The sequence below is a fragment of the Cebus imitator genome, unplaced genomic scaffold (assembly GCF_001604975.1).
Source record: "Cebus imitator isolate Cc_AM_T3 unplaced genomic scaffold, Cebus_imitator-1.0 Scaffold42, whole genome shotgun sequence".
Taxonomy (NCBI): Eukaryota; Metazoa; Chordata; class Mammalia; order Primates; family Cebidae; genus Cebus; species Cebus imitator.
The window spans coordinates 15,193,334-15,201,639 of NW_016107357.1; positions in this window are offsets into that span (position 1 = coordinate 15,193,334).

Genomic DNA, 8,306 nt, shown 5'->3' on the forward strand with positions numbered 1-8,306 from the left:
CTGAGGGCCTCAGAGTGCGAACAATGTGTTCCACTGGCCTGATCTAATGAGAACATCATTGCCTGTGCCCAGTATGTTGGGGAAGTCCACACCCTCATCCCCAGTGCCCCTATCCTGATCTGTGTATTGGCTAGCAGAGTAAGGAATCTATAGGGTACACAACTCTATCTGGAAGAAGAAATCACCAGTGTTGATTTCCGACGCTCCCTTTTCGCTGCGTGCTTCTGTGAGGCTCTTGAAAGACTTTCACTCTGCAGCAGCCAGGACTGGAGTCTACTCACCCCCACTAGCCACATGCTTCCTGCCCCAAATGTCAAGGTTTTCATTTGACCATGGTATAATGAGCTGTATAAAATTAAAAACAGCTAACTACCACCTTATTTACAGTAATTTTCTATTTTCTGTACTCATCACCGAAACCTCTCCTTAACAACGCCAACCTCCAGATCATACCAATCACCAGTGAGAAGCCCAATCACTACAACCACTAACCACAACATAAATCAATGTGAAGACCTGAGAGCTCGCTCGCTCCCACTCTGTCCCTAGCCCAGCCTGGTTTTTCCATCACATGCTTCTTAGGCAGCAGGGGCTGAGGCAGGGGGAACATTTAGTTCCCTTTTCAAAGACTAGAGACACTTAAAAATATCTCCAAGTAAGCAACCAGCATTCAGAGAATGCTTATTTACACTTTGTAGGAGCCTGGTGTTGGGACTCTGGCTCCTGGATGTCCTCAAACCTGCACTTGGGCTTGGCCGAGGCCAGTTGGATGGCCTACCGTTTGCAGATGGCTCTTGCTTCACTGTTGTGTCTCCATCTGGGTAAACAACCTTGCAACAGCCTTGGTTCTTCTTAAGGCTGTCTGTTATGGACTGAACTGTGTCCCCTTCAGATTTATATGTTAAAGTCCTAACCCCAGTACACCTCAGAATGTGACTGTATATGGAAGTAGGGCATGTAAAGCAGTCTTGAAGGCTAAATAAGGTCATATGAATTGGCTGTAGTTCAATAGGACTGGTATCCTTCTAAGAAGAGGAAGAGACACCAGAGCTCACTCTCTTTCCACGCACACAACGGCCATGTGAGCAAACAGCGAGAAGACGCCATCCACAAGCCAAGAAGAGAGGGCTCAGGAGAAACCAAACCTGCCAACACCTTGATCTTGGACTTCCAACCTCAAGAACTGTGAGAAAATTAATTTCTGCTGTTTATTCCACCCGATTTGTGGCACTTTGTTATGGCAGCCCAAGCCAACTAAGATACCATACATATAATATCTTGTATGGCAAGGTCTTAACATGAGACATGAAGGAACCAATGGCCATTTCTATGCAGAAATTTGAAAGCATTCTTGAATTATCATGGGGAGATTTAAATTCTTACATGAACACCTCTAGCCTGTACTTTCTTATAGGAAAAATCTCTGCGAGATTGGAATATTCGAGAAGTTAACCAAAAGCATCTTAATTTACAATCTATCTCCTATTCCTCACATTCCTAGTATTGTTAATTTCTCTCCCTCCTCAACCTCTGCCACATCCCTTTGGCAAGCCCACACATTTTAGTAAATGTTTACTGAGTGCTTCTCTAGACCAGCCTAGGCTTTAGGCACTGGAGGTACCAGAATGAAGAAAACAGATAAGGAATGTGCTCTCACGTGGTTTCCATCCCAACAGAGGAAAACTGAAATCAAAATAAACAAAAAAATAAATAAGAACTATATCAGATAGTGAAAAGCTATTCAGGAATTTTAAATACAGCAATGTAGGAATGACTGAGAGCCTACTTTGGTTAGGCAGACGGGAGCTCTGTCCTTTCCAACTAAAAACCTTTCTACTTCCTACGCTCCTCTTTCCATCACCATTAATAACCCTTGAGTTCAAGCTTCTGGGCTGGACTCCTGCAAAAGCATTCTAATTGGTCTTTCTGCCACCTCCTTTGCACCACTGCAGTTCATTTCCCACACAGCAACTAGTGAAATACGTAAAAAAACACAGCTGGTTCTCATTATTCACAGTCGCTGTGTTCTATAAAGCTGCCTCAAACTCTGCATTCAGGCATACTGAAGCATTACTCCTAGGGGAAATACAGGGTTAGGTTCCTATGAGCCTCTGATCACCCATCAATACATAACCTTGTTTTATGTGTATTTCTGTGTAAAGACACCTTATTTAATATGTATTGTTGACTCAATAACATTGAATTCATGGCCAACAGCACAATAACTCATGCCTGAACAAAGCTTATCTAACACACATATTTTCTACATAAGGAATTTCTGGCCTTCCTGTGCTTAAGAACATTAGATGGCACGTGAGCACTAGTCTGCAATGGGGGCAGGAAAAGCAGACATTTTAAGCAGCAAAATCATGAACAAAGAGTCAAGAAAATATAAAATAAGATGACACTACATAGACCACGAAAAGGTCACTTGCTTAGAGTATGAGAGCCAAAACAAGAAGAGAACGTGTCACCTTGACCTCAGCTAGCAACCTGCAGGTTGGGTGACTCACATTTTTTGCTTTGCTCATGTCTGTGAATGACTTCAAATTTGTCACAAAAATATTGATCTTGGGATAATATACAGGAATTCCTATGGTTTAAATGTATCCCCTCCCGAATTCAGGTGTTGCCAATGTGACAGTATAAAGAGATGAGGGCTTTAAGAGGTGATTTGGACATGCAGGCTCCTTCCTCGTGAATGAGATTAAGGCCCTTATAAAATAAGCTTCACACAGTGTTAGCTCACTTGCTCTTCAGCTTTCTGCCAGATGAGGATACAGCATTCCTTCCCTCTGGAGAACACAGCAACAAGGTGCCATCTTGGAAGCAGAGAGAAGCCTTTGCCAGACAACCAAACCCGTTGGTGCTTTGATCTTGGACTTCCCAGCCTCCAGAACTGTGAGAAAATAGACTTCTGTTCTTTATAAGCTACTCAGTCTCAGCCATTTTGTTTTAGCAGCACAAATGGACATTTTTTGGTATTGTCTGAAGAATATTTCTCTGTATTCCATTGGCAAGCTACACATGCTTTATGGGAGTTGATACACATAGCAATAATAGACTCACGATAGCAAACATTCAGTATCTGTTAAATAAATGACTGAATGCATTAGTAAAATTTCAAGTGCTGCTTTCTTTTAAAGTTAGGAACTGTTTCATTACATTGAAATCTCCAGCCACTAGCACAATGCCCATTGTGGATACCTAAGTTATGTTTGATGAATGAATGAATGAATGGTCATAAATTTTAAATATTGAATGAAGAATCATAAATTTTAAATATTAAATTAGACATAATAAGAACAGCTTATGAATTCTAAAGCTTTTGAAAGTGCCCAGTCTCTTCAGAATCACCACAAAATTATTTATCAACCTCTTAATCCACAATTAAACCTGCTTTACCTCTATTTTTTGAAAAATTACTTCTTCAATATTTTTTGTTTTTTATTACTGTGACTATGAAAAGATTAATCAACTCTATTGATTGCCAATATAGAATATTTCAGCTACATGATGATTTAATAAGAGTTTCATAGACTGGAAACTCAATCTCCATCTATTTATGATATTGTGTTCATGAGAAAAATGGATTCCAAGGTCCAAAACATAGACTTTATCTAATGCTTTCTGAAAATACAATTCATTTAATAATATGGGCACTTAACTGGATTTTGTTTATTCTCAAATACATGGCATAACCTCTTATCTCAAAAAAGTTCATGGGATATCAGACTTCAGTATCATTTTCTGTCCTATTTAAGTCAAGTGGCTTTTTTTTCTTCCAAATTGCTCACCCCTACAGCCATTCTTTTATACTTGTTGAATATAGATTTAATTATTGTCATATGCAGTGAGTCTCTGCTTTTTATCAAGTTTCCCATTCCTGGAAAGCTTATGACAAAGTGAATTGACTTAAAGTAGATTATGTTTTACCTTAGGAAGAACCATATAATTGAAGAGTTTTATTCCTGATTTAACATCAAATGAATTTTAGATACAGCCCTAATATGTCACAAAGGCAACAACACAACAGTTTTAAGCCTCTACAATCAATTACAAGAGTAAAATTAATGTCCAAGTCACTTAAAATGGGGTTAAGTCAATTATATATGCTTTGTAATAAAAAGGGCTCTGTGTCTATGTGTGTGTGTATGTGTCTATAAAATATAAATATTCGTTGTTTTTCCACCTCTTCCTTGATGGTCCATTCTATATACTGGCACCAGGTTAATCTTAATAGGTGAGCCTCCAAGTTCACAAACCTTCACCAGCTCACCTGCACTCACAGGACCAAGCTGGAACGCTTAGCATGAAAGTTCCCCTACCAAGAGCCTCAGCTCCCTCCACGCTTCTCCAGCTCCTTCTAAATCCTGGCCTGCCGCTTAGCAAACTAGTTGGCAGCTCCTGGTCCTTCACATGCATCCCCTCCCCTCTCTTTTCCTGCCTTGGTTCTATCTGCTCACCCCCGATCATCTCTCCACCACAGCAAACCCCACGCCTCCTTCAAAACTCTGCCCAAGTCCTCAGGCTTCGCACACCCTGACTCCCCCCATCTGACCCTGGAACACGGATTCAGCAGCACATCGTGGCTTGTGCTACTCAGGCTGGCTGGCTTTATCCACCTGCCACTGTGCTTCAGTAATAAAGGGAGAGAAACCAAATTTATTGAGGACCTTCTATGTGTCTGGTATCCAGCCAAGCATGTTTATAAATGTTCTCTCACTTAACCCTTACCAGGCAGGTGCTGGCATTTTCATTTTGACAACTGAGAACACAGTGGATAAATAACTTGTTGAAGTAACTCAGCTGAGAAGGGATAGGGCCAGGATATAAACCTGTAAAGTACATGGGAAGGATAAGAAACTAAAAATCAGGAGATCTCCAATTTAATTAACCTTTCTGAATCTCATTTTTTTTTTCTCATTAATGGAGACAGCTAACACCTACCTCATGGAAATGTGTAAATTAACTGAGGACATTATTTTGAAAGGTTTTATCAGCTGCAGAGGTTCCTTTTCTCTTGGTGCCTAGCATACTCCAATACTTAATAAATATCTTACTAGATTGATTTCTACATCTCCTCTTAAAAGCAGCACTGTTAGTCTTCCATGCCACGTCTCCTTGTTCTTAGCTGGTTACGATAATATTCATGTGCCCTACTTTGAAAAAGAAATCATGCCATGATTTGCTGAGATTTCCATGATCTGCTGGACCATGATTTCCCGGTCCAGCATGATGAGAGAGTCAACACTTAACCTGTACACATTTGCAAATATTGCTTAATGTGCTCAGGAGAGAGATTTCCTCCCAGTATTTTGTAATCTGTGATTGGTAGCGCTAACAAATTCTAATGTGTAACATCAGTTTGCTTCTTCGCCTTCAAAGATAACAACTGTCAATAATCATCACGATGTCTCCCGCTTGTAGAGCTCACTTAAACGGTCTAAAAACCCTTGATAGGGAGTGGTAGCAGCCTTTTCCCTCTGGACCAAGCTACCTAAGGAAAGTAATGTTGATCTCATGCTAAATCACTTGTTTTTGCTAAGAGTACTATTGTTCCTTCACACGATAAATGATAACTGAGTTTTGACTTCTGACTTATCTTTCCATGCCTTCTGAGTATTTGCACACTATATTTGGCATCTTTCACGGTCTGTGCTTCTTTATTTCGATTTTTCGGTTTCCTCCCTCTCCTCCTCCTTCTTTTCATGATTACCCAGCTTAGCTCCTTGCAAACCTGTCTTCTCTATTTATTCTCATCACAGTATCATTTGACCCTCAGCTTTCCTGTTTCATCTTTCAGAAATTTCCCAAACAGTCCTCTTTTGCCCTGGTGTAATTAGAGCCCCTATCTCTGAACCTCTAAAGTTACAACTTGCCCTGATCCACAGTTTCTTTCCTGCTTGTAAATTTCCTTTCCTCTAAGTAGTAAAATTAGTAACTCTTTGCATTTCTTAATTGTAGTTTCAACAGCTTGGATTCTTTTTGTAGGAAACTTGCTTACTCTTTGGAGCTCCTTTTCCACCACAACTAGGCTGTACAAAAGCAAAGTTATTTTTAAGATGGAGTGGTCCACAAAAATAGGCACCAATCAGAGCTTTTGTACATAAAGTCAATAACGTCTAGATATAGATTTTATTTCTCTACCATACGCCCCTACTCTATATGATTACCCAGTGATCAAAACAGAAAACTTAGCCAAACAAATGCACCCTATGGTATGCAATGCTTTTCCTTTCTTATCCAATATACAAGCCTTTTTCACTCTGCCTAGTTCAACTCTTCATAAATATTAATAGGTCCCATTGATTCATCTTTCCATTTTACAGCCATTAATAGACACCTCTCTGGATGGACATCAGATAGTTTATCCACTTTAACCAGGCTGATCGATTCCCTTTTTCTGAAGAATGCGTGCTTTAGAAAAGTCAGGGAAACCAATTTCTCTTCCTGCTTTCTTTTACAGTCTTCTGAGGAAGAACCAAAGGTGGCAGGAGTTCTCACCCATGAGCCTTTTTTTTTCCTTCCTCTCTGTCCTCACTCACAGCAACTCTTTCTCTGCCCCGAAGTGCTCCTGCCACATCTGTGCCCCCATACCACTTGTTACTAAGCATCCATGCTGGCTGGCTGCCACATCCACACTTACAGGTGGTGGGGGCGGGCACTGTTCTTGGTCCTTGCATCCTCCCCAAGAGCCCTGTTGAGTGGAGATGTGACAGGGCCAGGGCACTTACAAGATTGTTCACTGACCACTAACAGGCTGGGGGAACAGTGGGTCCACGTCAGAGCCGCTCTTGCCATGGGTGATGGCTGGTCTTCTTGGGTCAAGCTGACCCAGCAATGCTCAGCCAAGTCTCTCAGGGTCAAGTGTTCGTTCTTCCAGGCAGTGGCCCAAACATTCTTGGAAGGCCACCTTCCTTTGTTAACTTTATTAATAGACAACTTTCTAGTACGAAGAGTTCTGGGGCCAACTGAGGCATAGGGACTGTTTCTGTGCTGCTTGAGAAGAATCCCTTTGGGAGATCGTTTGTTTAGTGGCTAGAGCCTTGTATGAACCCAAGAGGTAATTAGGTTATAAGTGCCAAGCACATCCACTTGGACCAGCTGTTCTGGAAGAGAAAACAGATGTGTGAATGGAAAGAAGAGGTGCATTCAAGGTTACAGAACGAAGGTCAGTGGTGAAGATGAGAATTCAGGATTCTCACCAATAGTTAGAGGTTTGTTTGTTTTTAATTCCCAGAAGAATAATGAATAATGGATAATAATAACAATAGTTGACCCATGTACACTCTTTTATGTACTAGACACTGTTCTAGTAGTTTAAATGTATTCACTTATTTGATCCTCATGCCACTCATAAAAGTCCCCACTTAACATATGAGGGAAAAGGACACCCACACGTTCAGTAAGATAGCCAAGGTCACATAGGGAGAAAGATATGGGACCAGGACTCAAACCCTGGCAGTCTGGGCCGTGGCCTTAACCGTATGTGTGTGCACGTGTGTGAGAGAACGAGAGAGACAGTGGGGTATGTTTCAAAGACAGACATGAGGTGATAACAAGCATATGCTTCATATGAGTCCGCTCCAAAGATTATTTCCAGACTAAATAATGGCTCCAAGAGCTAACATTTACTGAGCGCCTATTAAATCTTCTCTAATTCTTACAGTAATTCAGCAAGACTTTTCAGTTTAGAGGTGAGAAGACAGATCGAGACAGTGAAGTGAATTGCCCAAGATTACCCAGATAGTAAGGCGGATGGGGAACCAAGAAGTGAGTCCAGAGGCCAAGCCCTTTGCAGCCCACCTTGTCTGGAGAGGGCCCCTCACCTTGTCAAGTGTATGAGTCAGTCAGACTATAAAGCAGCTCACAGAAGTCCTTCATACATTTGTTTGAATTTTCATTACACATATTATCCAGAAGAATCTTGTGTCCTGTGTCATCTGGCTGATAAATTTCTGGCCTCACCCTGGATCACCGGGAGAACAGAATGGACTCCTCTTTGCTGATCATTATTATATGGAACATCAAAGCAGTATCGTGGACTCATTGACATGCATATACTTCAGAACTAAAGAGACAGCACAGTGACAGTCCCTAATGCTTGCTCTAAGGAAGGAGCTGCCCAAAAACGCAAGGCAAGAAGATGCTACATGAGCCTTTCTACTCCACAATTTAACTTAGGATCTGATTGTTTCTGCATTTTCCCTTTCGAAGAATTTTGTAACTAGCCAGAAGGTAAGAATGTCACCTGCATCCTAATCTGGACATGAGCGAGGAGCTAAATTTAACAGGCAAACTCA